The sequence below is a fragment of the Mauremys reevesii genome, linkage group 1, assembly GCF_016161935.1.
Source record: "Mauremys reevesii isolate NIE-2019 linkage group 1, ASM1616193v1, whole genome shotgun sequence".
NCBI classification, from domain to species: domain Eukaryota; kingdom Metazoa; phylum Chordata; order Testudines; family Geoemydidae; genus Mauremys; species Mauremys reevesii.
Window position 1 is genome coordinate 182,639,054 of NC_052623.1, and position 21,490 is coordinate 182,660,543.

The window sequence follows — 21,490 nt, forward strand, 5'->3', positions numbered from 1 at the left end:
CTATGAAATATTCAGAGGCAACCCGCCAATTGATCAGTATGCTAGCATTTAATGTGCAACAAATGCTACTGAAGACAACTAAATAGGCAGCATTTCTATTAGCACAAGACTCCTTATTCTAAGCAGAGAGGAGCAGAATAAATTTTGGATTATGCTGTGTACTAAAACAGCAGCGAGCAGTCTGATTCAGAAATAATAAAGGAAACACAGGGAAGTGCTCAGCATGAATACAAATACACATGCAGATGACAAGATTTCATTACTAAGATTTTAATTTTGATTTAATACTTCTGTTTATATTATGTTAGCATCATTGTCTTCAAAGCTTGTATTTTCATTCGTATTTTAATAGATACAGAAAATTAAGTTGCATAACTTCAGTGTTGTTGCTAAAGATAACATCTTTCATAAAAATAACAAAAGAGGAGAAGGTGGCTTGCATTGTTGTTCAACCTAATAATGCCATGAGCCGCATTTGGCTGGCATAAATCTTATTGCCAATAATACAGCATGCTATGTCTGCTACCACCAGCAAGTTAAATAATTAATTAATGATAGGGTTTAAAAAAAAGGGAAACTCTAACCTATTCTGGACAGACTAAGATGACATAACACAACTGGAAATGAAAGTAGGGTTGCCAGGTGTCTGGTTTTAGACTGCTGACCGGAGACTAAAAGTCCGGTTACCGGAGTAACCACAATCAGCCTCCCCGCGGAGAGGATGGGAAGAGCAGCAGCTCTTCAGCCGCTGCTGTTGAGGGAGAGAACTGGCTGGCTCCCAGACACGGCTCCAGCCTCTCCAGCAGATAGGTGCCGCTGCTCAGCCCAGGGGGAACCCTGTCTTTCGCCCCTCTACCCCGCTGTAAGGGGCGGCTCCAGGCCCCAGCAGGCCAAGCGCGTGCTTGGGGCGGCAAGCTGTGTGGGGCGCTCTGCCGAAGCCGTGGGACCAGCAGACCCTCCGCAAGCAAGTCGCCGAAGGCTGCCTGCTTGCCGTGCTTGGGGTGGCAAAATGCCTAGAGCCGCCCCTGCCTGCTGTGCCCTGAATTCCCCACTTTGTGGAGGAACCCCCCTCCCCTCTTCAAACAGTGCATGCCTCCTCTGCTGCCCATGACTGCCTCTCCCCACCACACACATACCACATACTCCCCTGCTGCCAGTTAATTGTCCCCCAACTCCAATGCTCCCTGTCTGCCAGTTAGTATCCACCCACAGAATGCCCCATCAATTCCAGTTAGCCCTCCCCCACACCCCACCAATGACAGTTACTGCTCCCTCCAAAATCCTAGTGTCCCCCCACAGCATTCCTCCCCCTCCCCCCGAGTTACTGCCCCTACAATCCCAGCACCCCTCAATGTTCTCCCAATTACTGCCCCCCACAATCTTTGGGAAGTAGGGCAAGGGTACTTTTTTGTGAGTTATCAAGTGTGGATTAGTACATTTCTATTCAAACAATATTCTCAGATGCTTATTTTAGTGACAATTTTTAAAATGTTTGATTTAAAATACAATACTTTCTTAACCAGCCAAAAATCACTTGCCAGCTTTTCAAAGAATTACTTAGATACCTAAAAAGACTTAATTTCTAAAAAACAAATCTTACTGTGCATAACATGCCAGAAACCATAGAATCTGTACCAAATTTAAAGATTCTAAAACAGTAACAAGATGATCAGGACTATGGAAAATGAGGCACGTAGCTAGCAGCGGCCTAGCAAATGGGTGCTGCATTTTATAGCAGAATTACATATGCTGCCAGGTTTGTTTGGCATCATCTTGGGATATTATGTTTTAGCGAGCCATTCATGTTTGTACAGCTGAAATTTGCCTTTTCTAAGTTTCTTCTCATTCGCCCTAACCCCGAGAAAAAACTCACATTCCTGTATCGTTTGGTGTGTAGTAACACATAGAAAAGAGATGGGGTGGGTTTTTAACCAAGTTAGAGGAAACTTTTTAAACTTTGTTATTGCATATTAGTTGTGATGGTACTTCTCACTTAATATAGATGCACTTAAACCTCTTTAAACCAAACTGACTTAAGTGAGGGTTAATTTAGTACTTTATTGGTATATGCTAAACAAGGATTAAATGGGTTTAAGTGCAATAGGGGATATCATCTATTTAACTACACTGACTTCACAATTTAGTTAAGGCTGTACAACTTTTCTAATATAGACAACCACTAAGTATTAGGAGGGCACAATTGTAAACAGATGCACATTTGGTAAATGTCAATATGTATTTGTATAATACCAAACTGAATCTGCTCATTAGGTTTGCTTCCAGTTTTCTCTTTAAAATTAAAAAAGTCCCTGAAAAAGTGTGTGGGGAAAGCCTACCTACAGAGCAGGTGAAGCATTTAATGACACTCCTAAGGCTAGAGGGTTTTTCTATATGATTTTTCTGTGGAGAATTTTGTTGTAGAAAGGAATCAAGTATCAGAAACAAAAGTTTTCCAAAAGGCAAAGAACAAATGATTATTTTAAACCTCTCATGCTGTTCTAGGTCTAATGAATCAGCACCATCTTGCTGAATCACACCAGCTTTTTGGGTAGGGCAAGACAAATGGGGGCAGGGCTTTGGGTGAAGTAGTGGGGAGGGGGCGTGGCCTCAGGGGAAGAGGCAGGGCAGTGTGTCCAGTTTTCAGCAACCCTAAGACAGCCTATAGGACCATGGTTCTGTGTGCTAGGGAGGCACACAGTTTAAACTGCACTTAAAGTCATGTGAGAAACTGCAACACAATATGACTTCTTTAAAAAATCCATTATACAAAACTCCACAGCCTGAAAGTTCCATGCGGAAGGGAACATCTCGTGCTAGAAACAATCAGTAAAGTATATTTTTATTTTTTATAATTATATTTGGTGTTTCTGATCCCACTGTTTAAGTCTCTGTGAGTAAAAAGTGACTTCATTTGTTATCCTGGGAATGTGGCAGTCCAATATAAAAAGACTGTATGTTGGGGTGGGGGATCTCTGTCCCACTTTTGCCATCATAAAGTCACTTTTATAAGTTGGAGGTTTGGCTGGACCAACGGCTGCTTAGAACACCTTCTTGATCACTTGATGATGTATCAGCTGAGTTGAGCCAAGATTGGTACTGCCTTATTTTACAGATGTGGGTTTTGCTACCCTCATCAATACCTTTATCACTTCAGGATTAAACTACTGCGCTCTACATACACCTACAACTCAAGCCTATATTGAAGCTGAAAATGACACAGAAGCTGGCTGCCTGCTTGGTAAGTGGAACATTTATTAGTGTGATTAGTGAAATGAAAGCTCTGTAATTTGCACAGGTTGCCAAGTGGCTTCTGTGTTTAAGGTGCTTTTGTTGACCTAAATCCCAAAATGGTTTTGGTAAAGCACCAAATGGCATGGAACCAATGTAGGTGAAAGACCATAGTTCCCCCTCATTAAACACTAACTTGGTTGCAATCAGCAGAAGAATGTGAGCTGAATTACCCTTCCCAGTACAAGCATGAGTGGAGTGCTGGACCCGCATCAGTGCCACTCAAATCTGGAATTCAATTCCCTCTAGTTCAAAGCAGCCCACATTAGTTAACTTTCATGGCATGTCACAGGGCTGATATTTTGGGGGGCTTTTGAGAAGAAGCAGGAGATAGACAGATGGGATACGTTATAAGGTTTGACATGGTATTTGTTTGATCAGTTTATCTCTGAACTGTGACTTTAAGTACACCTCAACCCTGATATAACGCGACCTGATATAGAATCATAGAATATCAAGGTTGGAAGGGACCTCAGGAGATCAACTAGTCCAACCGCCTGCTCAAAGCAGGAACAATCCTCACCTAAATCATCCCAGCCAGGACTTTGTCAAGCCTCATCTTAAAAACCTCTAAGGAAGGAGATTCCACCATGCCCCTAGGTAACCCATTCCAGTGTACACACATTCGGATATAACACAGTAAAGCAGTGCTCCAGGGGGCCAGGGCTGTGCACTCCGGCAGCTCTTTTTGTATTCTTATATAACAAAAATGCTAGTATACTAAGATTAAACTTGCTATGACGATCAGTGCTGTAAAGTGGTTGGAAGATCAATCTACACAGCACTGTATAGCTCTATATAAGTGCTAAGTAATACTTTAAATAACACCCCACTTTTTAGGACAGCTTTTGAAAACAAACATATTGAATCTATTCTGGTGAATGGGAATCTGTAGTTATGACTATTAAAAATACATACATACATAAAAGATGATGGATAGATCCTACCTGCCTATACATGAGTGAGCAAAGGGACAGGAGGAAACAAAGAGTTCTTTCCTCCCCGACGTGCCCCTACACCTGCAGGAACCAAAATCCTTGTACTTGTGTTTCTTGTGTATCATAAAAAATAAATAAATAATTCATACCTTTTTCATTATAACATCATTATATTTTAGTAATCAAAAAGTGTGATTATTCAAATGATACTAACCTTTGTAAAGAACTTTGAAACCTACTAATAAAAAGCACTATAAGAGAGCTAAGTATTATCATCATCATTAGGTCATCTTTAGCAGTTCAAAACTTCCTTTCCCCACTGTGTTCTCTCACACACAATCTGATTAGTTACTGTGTGTGGACTCTATTGATACTGCCAGAATTTCTATTTATTTTCCAGGCTGCATATTCTGTATATCTAAATGTTTATTAGATCCTCTCTTTTATGCATAACAGCATCAGTTCTAGCAAGAAGAGCCGCAGAAATAACATTCATACAAAAATCCTGAGCTCCAGTGGATATAGAAACATAGTACAGTAGAACTTGAACATTAGTTTCAGCTTCTTTGTTAAAAATCTTGGGGAAATGAAGCATTCGTTTGCATATGAGATTCTAAAGCACAGGGGAAAATGCTTGCTGCTTAAGAAAGTGCTTGGCTCTTGCTCTTTACTTGAATGAGATTGATTGGCCTCTTCTAGTGCTCCACAATTACAAGTGATTGCTTAGAATCTTTCTTCAATTTTCAAGCTGAGACCTTACAGCTAATTCCTATACAGTGTATTTCTCGGTAGAGAGCCCTTAAAGTTTGTATGATATGTAAACAGCCTAAATTTACTAATTTTTCTTCATCCACTTTAACATTTTCCTTCACAATGAATGAAATGCGTGTCTGAGATTCTGATTATTCATATTAGAAATGAAATAAGTAGTATGTATATTTTTAAAAGCCAATGTATTAAAGCTGAATTCAATAACTATTTATGCATATTTTTTCTCTAGAATATTTTTCTGTTCATATCAGAGACCTGAAATAAAGAACACGAGCCCAGACACACCATTATATATCCACCATCTACTCACTACCAAATCAATTTATCTAAAACCAGCATCACTAAGGAGAAGAATGTAATTCAAAACAAAAACCATATGTTATTGCTTCTGAAAACAAATGGAAGTCAACAATACTGTATATCATCAGTTCGAATTCTTTTGTGCTAAACTCTTGGTTTCACTGTATCTCTATGTGAATAATATCTGGATATTTATTAATTAAAAAACATAGAACTGTTCAATAGACAATATTATGGTGATTCTGTTCATGTTAAAAAGTAAAGAAAGATTAAAAGTGATAGCTCTACAAGCATCCTTTAAAAAAAAATCTTAACCAGAAAATTCCATCAATGATCACAGAATCATACATCTTGTGGACACAGCCCATTATCAAAATATCTGGAGATTTAATTAACAGAGGAACCTTACAATAAAACAAGACCAATGATACATAATCAAAAACAACAGTGCCATAAACAATGGAAATGCACATTATTCCAAAACAGTATAAATAATTAAAGGCTTCCACAACTGAAATTAATCTACATACCATTTGAAACACACATAACCACCCATTTGGACTGAATAATAAAAGCATGGGAAAAATATGGATAATAAAAACTAAACCTTCTGGGTGGGAATACACCAAAGATAGTAACAAGCAAGAAAATGGAAATAAGTGTCAAGGAAATCCTATTACCTGCATATATTTTATATGATTTCTTTTCATAGGGGAATTTTCACTAGTGTGATTGGAAAGTTAATCCACTAAATCCATCAACATTGAACTCATTAGCTCTTTAGCCCTTTGAAGCTCTGATATTTGATGGGGCATTATTTGCACACAGATTGAAACAATCTGATTTGTTAGTATTTGAAGTGGGTGTTCTTTTGGTCCCCACTAACAGAGAAGCCATACCTTTTCTTCCCAAATGAAGTCTCAACAGCCTACTTCAAAGGGAAAAAGATATTCACGCGGTGTCTTAACCTTTCCTTTGAAACTGAATCTCTACATCCAATATCATCTAGCAAGGCTAATTGCATAGTATGCATGGGAATTGTTATTATTTCAATATAACCTACCATAGAGAAATGATGAAAGCTGATACACTGTTGTAACAAGCTTTACATAATAGATAGCACTGCAAACAAATCAGCAAAGGTGAATATCTTACACAGGTAAGAACAGGAGACTTTACACACCATCTTTATAACTTCAACAATTACATTCTAATATCAGCTTTCTCATCTTTGAGAAGAAATTTCAGGAGGAAAACAAATCCATGGATAGGATTATGAAGAAGATATTTGATTTCATGGATAGAAGTCACTGTATATCTTTGATCTTCAGTAAACAAAGACAAGTTAAATTCACTTTACTCTTTACACACTTTACATATCAACAGACAGCAAGTTCACATTTACTTTATTACTTCAGATCAGTTTTACAATCTAAAATCAACCAGAAAATGTGAAAACCAACTGAGAAACCAGTAAGTGAACTGCAAACCAGAAAATACAGAGATAAGAAGTTATTTTCCCTATTAAGTATTGATATTTGAAATTGTCTACTCATCTAGAAAATAGGGTCACATATTTAAAAAAAACTAATGACATCATTTCTTGGCAATCAGAATAAACAATTATAACCTTAGTATGTTGCTGTTGTATTACTTCAACTTTTTAAAGACTTTGAACTTTAGGAAGTCAATTCACCAACCACTTACTACAGTCTGGAGATTGTCATAATATATTTCTCCCAAATTTATAAGGCTAGATTTTCAGTGAGACCTTCATTTTTTGTAGGTGTCCTTTTCTAACATTAATAGCTGTATATGAGGTTAACAATATTTGTAGACACAAACCCATTCAGACAAATGGAGTTTTCACTTTCAAACAGTACTGCTTGTGTGTCAAGGTATTAGTACTGGAAGAGTGCATACAGATGTGTTGCATTAGTGCTAGAAGAATGCACGTGTTGCAGGTGCATAAATGGAGACTAGAATTTTTATTGTCTGTACTAACTGAAACAAACAGCTAATACTGTAATTATGACAACAATTGGAGTGACTAATACATGCAAATTTAGAAGTTTAAAAATGGGATTTAGAATTCACTAGTTTTGCACCTGCTTTGAGTATTCCATAGACAGGATAATGAACGCTGGATAGACATGGCATCTTCTTGGGCCCTGTTTCAGGAAAGCACTTCAGCACATGCTGAAGTGCTTTGCTGAAAAGGGATGCAGTTAGCACACACTTAAATGCTTTCCTGAATCAGGCCTCAACCCACCAGTGGTCTTGCTGGTAAATCTAGAGAGCAGGAAGACAGTCTGTAATACAGGTAAGGACCCAAACCATACGAGACATTATGAATCAAAAGGGAGACATTGAATAATACCCAGAATCCAATTTCTGGAGAATTGGTGTTATTTGTTTCCACGAATACTGATTTACAGGTGGGCAGTCACGTTTCATACCATCTGTAACTCCCAAGTAGTCTCCAGGTATAGCCCATTCAGAATATACTGTAAGAATTTAATCCAGAAGACAAAGGCATGGAATACTGTAAGAAGGTCCAGTTCTGAATGATGTGGCAATGACCAGACATACCAGAGATTTAAAACAAAAAGAAAAACACATTTTTAACCACTGATACCACCTCATATTCAAGGGAGAAATAGTGGACGAAAATCACCCCAAACTGTGACCCTGTCTTTTAATCAATATTTAGCATATGAATAAATAAATTTATTTATTGTTAACATAATACAGAAATGAACACTGTGCTTTAGTTACATTTATTATCCCAGTTGCTTGAAGATACGTATTGTCTTTCATGCCGAACAGCGAGCATAAAATTTATTTAGATACAGTACATACCCTAAAACAAAATAAATCTAGGTGCCATAATTTCACTGTAGGCAATTTAAATCAGTGCATTATACTTTTTTTAAAATAAAAACAAAACAAAACTTCCCACTAGCTCAGAAGAAGGTTTGAAATATTTAATGACTTAGCTTGATTATTATTTACGAGTCATCATTAGTAGCATCTATTTCAAAAATTGTTAAATCCCAGAGTATGCTTCTAAGAAGTCTGCCAGAGATGTAAGAGTAAAGCACTGTAATTCTGAACAAAAATGTTCTTGAGCAAGAAGCCATACAAGAAGGCAAGTGAAATAAGGTTACTTTTAATTAAAGTGGGCAATTAATGTCTAGCACAAAATATCCCATTGTTAATGGGGTAATTGAAAATATTGTATTTTGCAAGATAAATAGTTTAGCTAGCCAAAGAGATATGGCCTTATTTTATTGTATATTTTAATAGAGGGCAAAGCTAGTCAAACAGATGGCACTCAAGATTTCTCAATGAATTCAGCATCTGTGCGCACATGTTGTATAAATGCCAATTAAAATGTGTCCGAGTAAATTTAAATCCCTTGCTGATAGAATGTAAGCCAATCTAGCTGGCTCAGGATCAAGGTTAAACTTAATCATCTGCTGAACTTGCAACAAGTTGCTCTCAAAGTGTACAGAAATTCCCAGAGAAATAATAAAAACAGAGCTCCTATTGATTTGTATTTATTTACATTCATAACTCTCCTCTCAAGTCTTAGACTGAGGCTCAATGAAAAGTTACTTATGGGTATGGTTTTGCTAACCATTATCCAACAAATACTTCTTTGATTACAAATGTTTCTACAGAATTTTTCCTAAACCACTCAAGAACTTCTCCTTAAGGCAGTTGTATGTAACAATTGTCTTTCAAATGTCTTTTTGTTATGTCTAAACAAAAACAAACCCATTTTTTTTCTGTATTTTGCTCTATCTACCAATTCTTAATATTTCATATTAGGTTGCCCTGTTCAGATAATGTTGAGCATTTACCTCAGGGTGAGATGCATTTTCTTGAATCTGAAAATATGTTACAATAACTAAACAAATACACAACAAAATGTACATGTAAAAAGAAAATATCCAAAAGGCACAGGAGTTTGCTATTCTAGACTGCAGTAGATTCAGTCCAATTTGCCTCCGCATGTATACATTAAACATGCTGCTACTAGTTCTTACACCAACAAAAAATGATTAGTGATGCAATGAGAAATATTACATATAGTTAGTATAGTTTGAAAAAGTTTGGTCTAAGTGTGAATGGTTAAAAATCAGAGGCCAGGGAATAATTGCACAGGAGGGTTTCAGAAAAAGAGAAGAACCTCTGTGACATGCTCAGACTACATGGATCTATCCATAGAAGTCAAACTTTGGGGTGGGGGTAGGGGAGAGATGAACTGGATTAGGGCACAGCCAGCATATGCTGCAGTTATTGCTCTCACTGAAAGGAACTGGGGATTCCCTAGGATGTTAATACAGCTGAAGTCTGTATTAAATGTGTATTGAATTAACTCTGTGCTGTGGCGTCTCCTCCCCAGAACTGCTTCAAGAAAAGCTGGAGTCCTCTGCAAAGCTATTCAACTACTAGTCTCACTATTACAGCCTCAGAATCCAAGCACACAGCCTTCTCCTATGCCACCTGTGTGGCGAGGGAGGGAAAGGGCAACCACGAACTATGCAACACAACAGGAGTCAAAGTCAGATCTAGACAAGTGCAAGATAACACAGAAAATATCAATCTGGAATTACTCATACACATTTATGCAGCGTACATTAACTGATGCCACTCAGGAAGATGACCGAGGTGTCACTGGTGAAAGCTCAATGAAAACCTCCCTTTTCCCCAGCTGCAGGTTTGGCAGCACTATCTGAACTGCTCTTGAGAGTGGGAAAACCAAATGGAGTTATCTTTTCTCTGGTTTTCCACACAGATGAAACAAACTGACCCAAGACATCCCACAGCAGAATCACATATTAAAGATACTGTCTATGAATATCCTAAGAGCATATACATTATACTGGATTTTGAACAGCATTTTAATATTCAGTAGAATCTGTTTCATTTCAGGCATGTCTCAGAAACTAGATACAGTAACTCTTCACTTAAAGTTGTAGCTATGTTCCTGAAAAATGTGACTTTAAGCGAAACGATGTTAAGCAAATCCAATTTCCCCATAAGAATTAATGTAAGTAAAGGGGTTAGGTTCCAGGGAATTTTTTTTCACCAGACTTTATATATATATATAAAAATAAGCAGGGGGAGGGGGACACCCTGATAGCCCCCCTCTTCCTCCCCTACCCCCCACACAGCAAGCAGGAGGCTCCAGGGAGCAGCTTCAAGGCAGAGGGCAGGAGTAGCACATGGTAGTTGGGAGAGGGTAGTTGGGGGAGGCACAGCTGAACTGCCGGCAATTGATAGCCTGCTGGGCAGCTGCTGCACAGGGAACTTAGGGGAGTGGGGAGCTGATACGGGGGCTGCCGGTTTACCCTAGTTCCAAGCCCCCACCAGCTAGCTCCAACAAAGCAGGCGGCTGCCAAATGACATTAGAAGGGAGCATTGCTCAACTTTAAATGAGCATGTTCCTTAATTGATCATCAACGAAACAATGTTAACCGGGATGACTTTAAGTGAAGAGTTACTGTATTGAAGATAACAAAAGGTCCTTTATAGAAGACCAAAATTTGACTGCTGAAAATAGCTCAGCACTGACTTCAACTGGAGTTTTTTGTGACCGTGCTTTAAAAATCAGGCCCATCATTATCAGTTAATAATAACAGAAAATAGTCATGAGCAGGGAATTAATGTGAGCAGTTAAAAGTCAGGATTCCAAGACAGATATATTTCCCAAATAAATCATCAACTTAAGACACGTTGGTATCATCTGCAGAATTTCCAGAAACACTAAAATGTAGGGCTACATTCTCCATTGACCTGCAGTCATTTTCATCAGTGCAAAGGGAGTGTAAACCATTACTATGCTGATTTTGTCACATTTCACAGTCCATTTGCACAGCTGTAAATGACTATACAATTTGCAGACCACTGGAGAATCTGATCCATGGAGAGAAAAAAGTGTCAACTGAAGTTTCAGTATTTAAACAGTAAAATATAGTAAAATATTTTTTCCCATGACTTACGAGGGCAGGCACCATAGAGCACAGAATCAGGTTAGGTTTAATTGGGCTAGAAAGGGATTAGCAGATGGATAAGCTAGTTTAGCAATATAGAAAAACATGAAGTGGATTGCACATAGGGTCAGTGCCGGGTCCCAGGTAATCAATTGGTCTACTCTGCTCAGCTTCTCTTCCACTTTGACCAGGTCCTTAGAGGAAAGGATATAAGAATGACTGCTTAAGTCATGTAGGAGGAGGAGCTGGATGGACTTTTTGGAAAGTCAGGGTTCCAGATGCAAATGGACGGAGGTTGAAACCCAAGATGAGAAGTTGTCTAGTGGGTGTTTTTTTTTGTTGCTGTTGCTTATCTCGCTTTATTTTGTTCTCTTGCTATCAGCACTGTTCCTTAGGAAAGGGACATTGTATGTGTGTGGGGGGGGCAGAAACGGGGGCATGACTTTGTACTAGGTAACTCCTCCAGCTTACCCAGGAGCTTTTGTGTCCTTGCATTTAAAGGTTCTATTTAAAACCTGAAAGGCAAATGCCAATCAGGCAGGGTGGCTGAAGGAAGTGGTAACATGCTTTTGAAAGTGTCTCTCCAGTTGCCAGGGCACTTACATGTCTCCTATGTGTTACCCCAGTCCTCCAGCACTAAATGCCAGAACAGGATATTTTCAGTAAAGTTCTAACCTTTTCCCAGAAGCAAGCTCTACAATTGGCATTTGAGATGCAACTGTCTCTTAGCTCCTGGAAAATGTTAGGGCCTGAGCCAAAGCCACATTTTCTTTCCTTTGATTGTAATGGTATTTGGATCTGGCCCACTGTGCTTACTGTAGTTTGCACGGAAGATTATGTTGATACTGTAATTTAGTTATTGCTGTAATTTACTTCAGTTGCACACAGAATAACATTTCAAAAAAGTTCAGTAAAGCAGCTTTGCTTGTTTTCAAAGTTAAATGTCTCCTTATTTACTCAGAAGAGGTGACCTGCCAGTAACCTTGCTTTGTGGGTAGGAATGAATTGGAAATTTGAACTTGACCTCATTCTGTAACCACTATGAAAAGAACTACATTGCAGTTATCTTGCATCTTGAGGTCAACATGCCAGATAAATATTTTATTCAACTGCTAACTAGAAGATGTGTTTTCAAAACAACCCACAAAGCTGAATGCATTTTCAAAATATATTGCTAAAAGAAGCAAAAATGAAAGTAATTTTGCAATATTTAAATATATATTTGACATTTGTGAAATATTGGACTAATTTGCTCCAGAGAAAAATGAATTATGCATTAACAAAAGTTTTAGCGTCCATTAAAAAACTATGAATAATACATTTCTAAATGCCTCGTTTTTTTGTTTTTTTTATAGACACGTCAATTTGTACCTAGCCTAAAACAAAGCTAAATTATAGGTAAACTATCTAATGCATCCCTTACTATGCTTTGGCAAGCTTAGTCTAATCAGAGTTTTTCCACTAAATTACCCAGATCAACAGAAACCCTGCACAATTATATCCTGCTATCTAAAACAGCACATGATCTTTGCTCATGTGGGTAATTGCTAGGGTGGAAAATTACAGCAAGGATGATGGTACAGATGTTCTGTTTCAGTTGACCAGACAGAATGAAAGAAAACAAAACAATTCTGCTCCATACTGAGTTCTATTTAAAATTTGCTGCTTTTTAAAATATATTGTGAACTTTGAATACATATTTTTTTTTAAAGAGGGGAGACCTTGGACTGTCTGCTCAGATTTTAGGAAACAGTTGGGACACAAGGGGAGCAAGTGTTCAAAACAAATCAGCATATGAACCCCTCTCCCCCCCCCCCACAAAGTTAAATGCTAGCAAATGAAGAAATGAAATGAAAAAAAAATAAATACATATGTTATATTAGACTCATTTAGAGTTACAGGAGCGATTTTCAAGACAGACCGAATGTGAGTAGAAAAACTGAGTGCTCTAGGATAAATCTCATTACATATGATAAACTAAAACAGAAGAGAATCAACTATAGTACAGACTTTGATCTATACTCTTATACGGATCTCAAGAAGTCTGATGGGAAAGAATGGGTGTGAGAAAGAATCAATCTAGCCTGAGTACAATATTTTAGTTATATTTACCAGCCCTCTTTAAAGACCAGTTGAAATAACTCACCACCCATATCAGATGAAGGCTAGTCTTCAAGAGGACAGCCGCCTTCACTTTGGCTTTGGACTGCGCACACCCAATGCTATTTGTTATCTTGTCCTTCAACCCACCCCCCTGCTTGTGTGTCTTATCCCACCTGTAACATCTTGTCTGTCAGACAGTAAGGTTCAGATTTGCTGGTAGCAACAATGCCTAACTGATTTAGGATGCTAACTCATTTTAAAAAGGGAATTAGACCCTTAGGAACCAAAACACTGTTGACTTTCAATGGGATTTTGGCTCCTAAGTTCCTAAGTCCCTTTTGAAAATGAGATTTAGGCTCCTAAATCAGTTAGGTGTTGCAACAGTATGTGCAAAAAGCCTAATTAACCTTAAAAATTCGTGTCCAAGACCTATGGGTAGGGCCCTACAAAATTCACAGTCCGTTTTGGTCAATTTCATGGTCATAGGATTTTAAAAATTGTTAATTTCATGATGTCAGCTATTTAAATCTGAAATTTCAAGGTGTTGTAATTGTAGAGATCCTGACCCAAAGGGAGTTGGGGGGGGAGGGGTCACAAGCTTATTGTAGGACTGATTGCGGTACTGCTACCCTTACTTCTGCGCTGCTGCTGGCAGCGGCACTGTCTTCAGAGCAGGGTGGCTGGAGAGTAGCTGCGGCTGCTAGCCGGAAACCCAGCTCTGAAGGCAGAGATACTGTCAACAGCACTGCAGAAGTAAGGATGGCATGGCGTGCAGAGGTGGGCCCTCAGTCAGCAACTGCCACTCTTCAGCCGCCTCATTCTGAAAGCTGCAGCGGAGAAGTAAGGGTGGCACGCGTGCTGATTTTCAGTGGCACTCACACTGCCCAGGTCCTGGCCACTGGTCTGGGGGGCTCTGCATTAATTTAATTTTAAATGAAGCTTCTTAAACATTTTAAAAACCTTATTTACTTTACATACAACAATAGTTCAGTTATATATTATAGACTTATAGAAAGAGACCTTCTAAAAACATTAAAGTGTATTACTGGCACGCGGAACCTTAAATTAGAGTGAATAAATGAAGACTCAGCACACCACTTCTGAAAGGTTGCTGACCCCTGGTATAGGGTAAAACAATACAAAAGACCAGATTTCAGGGGGGGGGGGGGGGAGACTAGATTTCATGGTCTCTGACGTGTTTTTCATGGCCATGAATTTAGCAGGGTCCTACCCATGGGGACTGTCATCTATTACGTTTGTACAGTACCTGGCACAGTTGGGCCCAACCTGGTTGCAGCCATTACGCACTCTCACAGTTAACTAACATATATAATCAACAAAATTATTTTTCAGTGTTAATTGGGGAGGGGGGCGATTCTGATGGATCTGCCCCCGCCGCTCCTTTTTTTCTAGAAAGCCCTGCTTATTGCTTTGTGTTGTTATCTATTAACCCACTCCTGTTTTCAATTAAGTCAATTGCAAAAAGTCCATTAACTTCAATGGGCTAAGATTGTGCCCTCTGTTGTTGGGAGGGATGGGGCAAGAAAGGGAAAGGAACAGCAGAAGCTGCATGAAGGGTAGAAGACAACAGACTGCGGCTGTATAACAGACCACAGTTGCTTCCATCAAGAACAGCAGCCTAAGATATACAGGGACAGGGAAGGAGTAAGCACAGAACTTTTGCCAGTTCCCAAAAATCTGGTAGCCAAGAGTAGTAGTGACAGCCACAGGACTTTCCTCCACCTACAGAGAGAAACATCAGGCTACAAGTTCTCTCACCACCCACCAACGCACATCGTAGCCTGGAGGGATTAGAGAGAAGCGCAGAAGAGAACTGTGTTGTCTTACACTCCCCTGCCACTCCATCTCTCACCCACAAAATCATTTGCATAGGGGGAGCAGCAGGACAAAGAATTTAGCACTTGGGACTGGTAAAGTGTACCTAAGTTAACAGACGTCTTTGGTGGGTACAGCTTTGGGGCCTCATCCCCTCCCACCCCCCACCCCGTGGCCTCGAGCTCTATCTGTCTTTAGAGGGAAGGAGTGCAGGAGAGTTTGTCCATGTGATCACTTGGCCACCAGATTCCTGGGGAGGGGGAAACATATGTTGCTCCTTTTTCTGTATATCTTAAGCAGCAGGAACCTGTCTCAAGCAATCTCTTTTGTCCCCCTTGTTGCTGCCTGGGACATGCTACTGCTGATATAGATCTTTCCTGTCCAACATGTATATGAATGAGGCTGTTGGGAATGTTAGTAAGGTGACATGGACAACAGTGTACTCAGTATACTGGAGACATTCATCTCTATGTCTCCATCACATCTGATCCTGCTGGTAGAGAGGGAAGAATGACTCAGTGTATGCATGAGACTGGGGACTGAATGAGGAGTAGCTGGCTGAGGGTCAGTCCTCACAAGAACAAGGTGATATTGCTAGGTTGAGGAAAACAACAGGAAAAAAGCTGGGAGAATTATATAAGATCCCTTAATGGAAGTGGTGCAGCAACCATTTGTGGTACGCGTTCACAATTTAGGGGTCTTGCAAGAACTGGGGCTGCTGCTTGTGAGCCAGATGGCAGGCACTGCCAAGAACAGCTTTTCATCTGTCCCTAGCATAGCATTTCTTTCAGATCCACACCTTGTTATAATTAATCATGACTTTGTCAGCTTGAGATTATATTACTTTAAAGAACCCTGTATCTTGAGACCACTCAGAAGCTGAAGATGGGTCTGACTTTTTATTGCATGGAACTTCTTGCCAAGCGCACATAACACACTCTGGTGATCCATAAGCTGCACTGGTTGTCTTTAAATTTCCTGCTGGAGTTTGAGGATGCTGGTTTTATGCTTTTAAAGCTCCTCAGTGTTTGGGATATGTGGTTACTTAGAGACCCCCTTTCCAATGTGACATCACCATTACCACAGTTGCAGCTGGCAGAAGAACTCAGGCTGGAACACCCTCAGCGTAAAGCAGGAGGGAGCTAATAGTACAGTATTCTCTGTGAGGCCGCTTGGCTTTGGAATGCTGTCTCCCCCTGGTAAGCCAGAGGCCAGACCTGTGAACCCACTTGGATACAATTTCGCACAGGTGCTTACAGAAGGAATGATCTGAAGGTTAACAGGTTTTAATTTTGATCCACACTGTTCCTAACTGGCAGAAGCTTTATTTAATTATATTTGTATTAGAAATTGTTGGGGAAGTCTAGTCTATTATGTTTTGTTGTAGTCATCTGATGAATATATTTAAGATATGATGTTTTAACTATTGCGTGAAAGTGCCCAGAGCCATTAGACAGGTCATGTGATTTTATAAATAAATTAAAAACAAAACAAAAAACAGCTTCTGGCAGGGAAAATAAAAGATGACAGGTTGTTTGGGAAGGTCAAGAAGTCTAAAATGTTTTATACATACACTTCAAGATGGCAAATGTTGACTCTTCATTCACTCTGTCCTTCCTGTTTGTGAAAAGTGACATCCCCAAAATATTATTCCAGTTGTCAAAGTTAACAACTTGTTAAAATCAATTCTGATGGACTATTAAATTGAGCACAGTGAAAGCCAAACTGGCTTCCTTTTCAAAGATGGTGCTTTGGAGTTCAAATCTGCTCTCATTCAAGTCACTGGAAAAACCCCCATTAATTTCAGTGGCACAGGACCGAGTCCATGATTGTGGTGTATGTTTTTTGCTATTAATTTTACTCATCATATATAAAACAGAGGGGACAAGCATTACTGTATATTTCAAACTGCAACTCCATTGATCATGTGACAGGTAAGGCAATTTCCTACAAAATCCTGGACCACTCTTACTGAATTACTTTAAATATATTAGGAGATATTATATAAAAAATGCAAATGTGTGTGTGTTATTGCATGGAACTTGCCTAGGAGACATGGCTAATGTAAATCTTGTGAGCTTCAAAGGACTCTTAAATAATGGGCTAGAATGAACAAGAACAAGAATAAACTGTTAGTTGAGTAGGTTTCCTAGAAAATACTTCCAAGGAGGGAAAAGCAAATGCCCACCTTCAGACCTAATCTTCTGAATCTTTACCCAGAGAAGGGAACTTTGTCTATGAATTACTTATTCCCAGGATCCAAGGGACCAAACAGCATAAAGGAGTCACTCTCAGATGCATGGGGTGGTGGTTCTAAGCAAAAGGGGGTTAGGAACTCAAACACAGAAAAGCCTATTGGTGAAGTTTGAAAGACTAATCACCATACAGCGCCCTTGCTGGAGTGAAGGGATGATCTCTGGTAAGCTTAGTAGCTGTTTTCAATGTTGTCTCTCAAATGCTTTCACCTTAAGAATAAGTGTGCTTGCTTAGAAAGAACTATGTGGTAACTTAACTGTAGCAATTACACTGTGTACTGTCTCTGAGGAGAAAAGTAAAGCCATCCTGTTTAGGCAGTCTGACTTTGTTGGAGAGTTCAGAGTGTAGGCAAGGAGTTGTGCAGTCTGGAAATACCCTAGTCAGGAGGGACAGACATATGAGTCTCTACCCAAAGATGATGGCTGGGGAGCCAGAAACCTAAGAGTGAGTGCCCTTGCTGGACCATAAAGGGCAAATACCTGTGCAGTTTCCCTGAACTGTGGCCCATATTATTCTGGATGTCTTTGTAATAGTTATGCTCTATAGATGTCAGCCACATGTTGTTTGACATGATGCAGAAATCAGTGGGTGAAATTCCACATAGTTTTATGCAAATGGTCAGTGTATCTCATCATAATGGGCCCTTCTGACCTTAAAAAAAAATGAATCCTTGACATATTTCTTAATTAACAGGAGAGAATCTCCTGCAAGGAAAAGACTGCTTTATGTAATAATTTTTATTATACAGTTCATTTCAGTGTTTTGTGACAAGAGGTCAGAATAACACAAGCAAACAAATTCTAAACAGGAAGTTACTTAAGATTTGTTTAAAGTATATTTCCTCTACAGAATGAATTACTTAAAAAAAAAGTTCTGGGGCATATTTACTGGCATAATCGTTTCTGTTCCAGGAATTAAAAAACTGGGGAAAATCAGTAACCTTATCAGGAAGTGACTGACTTCAGTCATGGATATTTACATTATTGAATGACTGATCCTTCTGGTACAGCTCAGATGGATCTGTTTGTTTTATAACACATTTATTAGATACATATTTGATGTCTTGTTCAGTTATTATGTGTCTGCCTTGTTTGTCTGGTATCACATGTTATAGGGTTCTCTTGCTCCAGGGGGGTTGCATATTGATGGAGAACAGAACATACAATTATACATACTGTTAGATATGCATAATACTGTATTATCTGTATCCATGAGTGGGATGATCATCCTGCTGTTAATCACAGATATGTATAAGTTTTATTCATTGTGCTATTTAAAGCAACAAACAAACAAAAACCCGGAACAAACCTCTAACAAACAGAATTACATATTGTATATCGGAAAAGTAAATTGTTTCCCTTGTAATCAGCATTTTATAGGAGAATTTTAATGAAGATTAGCATGGCCAAGCTGAACCCTCTATCCTTCTCTCTGCATGGCACACACCTCAAATTAGAATCCAAGTACACCCTCTATTTGGGCTTTGGCTTTACTGGTAACTCAAACAACAAAACATACTTTTTGGTCTAAGATATTTCCTTGAGCCTGGATATCCTTATGGTTTCTACCTAGGATCACCTTTCTGCTGAGTTCCTACTACCCTCTCTCACCTCTTATACATTTCAGGTCAGCAGAACTACCTCAAGTTTTATGCAAGGTCCAAAAAGAAAACACCGAAAGATTCCTGACATCCCGTTACAAATAGATATTGCTCATCATTATATTTTGGAGAGTGATCAAATAGGAAGTTTCATTCTATGACACCATAGTTCATTTACTAACTTAGAGTTTTTGAGGTGATCTGTAGTTTCAGACCTAAATCCATTTTTGGTCCAAATACATGGCTGGAATTGCAACAGAAGTCACCAGGGCACAGCACAACCTGATCCAAGACCCACTCAACCAGCTGCAATGGGATATAATGGTAGCGAGAGTCCTGCCCTCAAATCTCGTTCTGACTGGCAATGGTCAAGACTTGCTTGCAGCTGACTACCTTTGTCTTTCTCTAGAGCTAGGCTCCCGTCTTCACCACCTTCTGACTGTGACAAGCAGTATAAATTGTTTCATCAGGAGAAAGCATCAAAGCCTGCTCCTCTTCCTGGACCTGCTCCCAGTCTTTTTATACCTATCTTTCATCTAGATTCTCTGATTATGCTCATACGAGCAAAAAAAGCTAGGAAGTAGGTAGCTGAGCGCGAAGGGAAGAGAAAAGACAGACCTAGAGAGCAGGAGCACTACGGAGGAAATTCCCTGAGCCTATACCTAAGAAAGACTGGTGTGAGAAGGGGAAAGAGTAGATAACCACTTAAAAATTTCATTCCTCATAACAGATGGTGAGTTCTTGTAATGATTCTCCCCATTTACACCATATTTATATAAACAACTCTATGGTACAGAGCTTTTAGCTGCTATTTCTGTGACAAAGGAAAGTGTTTTTTTTTCCCTTGCATTCACCACCTTTATCATCACTGTTAACATTGGTCATTATGGTGAATGGACATGATCGCCTACTAGCACATGAAAAGGTGGAGAAAACATAGGCACCGCTCAGAGTAGCAATGGCTTGACAACTCCAAGAGAATAGTCAGGTTATTTATCACTGTCATCCTACCCTTATTCATAAACTCGTTCCTGCATGAGAATTAGGCAGAATACTTGTGTAATTCTGGGTAGTGTACACATAACAGTTTTAGGCTTCAAACTGCTGTACTTGTCTGATTAAAAAACAAAAGGGCTGTTTTATACTGATACTGTCAAAATTGTTTCCTTCATCAAACATTTTAACACTGGATTTTGGAAAGTAATGCTTGTAGTTAATCTTGAAACTTCTGACCATGGCTCATGGGCTAAATTGTTGATGCTGTTTTACATGGGAACCGCTAAAAATGTATGCAGTGGGATTTATCTGTATCAGAAGATGCTCAATCAATAAAGAGATTTCTTTCTCCTGGTGGCCCAGGGAAGACTTACAAAGTGTTCAGAACAAAGTGAAGAATCAAAGTAATTAGTACTTGAGTCAGATTGCTAAAATCATTGTCAATATAACATACAATCAGGCAAATTCTGAGTGGCTCCTTCAAGGTATCAGGTGCCTTCAAACTCTTACCGAAGGCCACGGAGGCACGGGCTGAGGGACGTGCTGGCCACCGCTTCCAGCAGCTCCCATTGGCCTGGAGCAGTGAACCACGGCCACCGGGAGACGCGATCGGCCGAACCTGCAGACGCAGCAGGTAAACAAACCGGCCCGGCCCACCAGGAGGCTTACTCTGTACAAGCAGTGGAACAAGTTTGGGAACCACTGGTCTAATGAAAGATGCAGATTTTAAGAAGAACAATAGTACAACAGTTTAGATTTTATTCTCTCAATTGCTGTCCTGCTATCAAGGCCTGCAGAGTAAATGGCTATTCAATTCCTGGGGCCATATATATTAGAACTTTACATCACCAATTTTTATTGGATAATGAGGCTGTCAGCATATATAAATCTGGATTACAGAGTTACAGCTGTGCACTAACTAGAATTACAATTTAAAGAGCTCATTGTAGCTGTGCTTAGATTGTGCATGCTCTAATTATCGGGCCACTTTAAAAGTTACAATTAATCATTTTAATTGAAATAAAAGTCAAATAAATAATTAAGAGTCAGTGATCACTGCAAAGAAGAGTACAGGAAAAAGAAAAGAAAGATATTCAGATTTAATATATTCAATGGATGGATTATAAACAAGCACAGTGCTCTTTGGTAGATACCAGGATGTTTCCCTAATGCCTGGATATGATTATTTTAGGTAATAGGATATTAATTTTTAAATTTAATTATTTCTGTTAAAAGACAATGCTAATGTTTTAAAATATGTTAATTAAAGTGATTGTTTTCTATAATCCCTTACGTGACTGAAACTACAATTTGCTCTTTTATCAAATATCATTCATTTGCAGTAAGAAGTAAATTGTGCACGGTTTCCTCCCATGGAGGAAAGATCCTGACTACAG

At 39.1% G+C, this 21,490-nt stretch overlaps 1 protein-coding gene and 2 long non-coding RNA genes across 22 annotated transcripts in view; 2 read left to right on the forward strand and 1 right to left on the reverse strand.

The window, feature by feature from the left end:
- Positions 1-21,490, reverse strand: part of ROBO1 (roundabout guidance receptor 1) — a 1,025,913-nt gene that overhangs the window by 169,059 nt on the left and 835,364 nt on the right. The window lies entirely within an intron of this gene.
- On the forward strand, positions 2,787-5,337 carry LOC120402131. Its single transcript, XR_005597006.1, has 3 exons — positions 2,787-2,826; positions 3,155-3,238; positions 5,227-5,337. It is a non-coding gene; the product is annotated as an uncharacterized LOC120402131 (long non-coding RNA).
- LOC120402129 overlaps positions 16,403-21,490 on the forward strand; it is a 57,627-nt gene continuing 52,539 nt past the window's right edge. The window contains exon 1 of the long non-coding RNA XR_005596999.1: positions 16,403-16,490. This is a non-coding gene — a long non-coding RNA (uncharacterized LOC120402129). The remainder of the gene's footprint in view (positions 16,491-21,490) is intronic.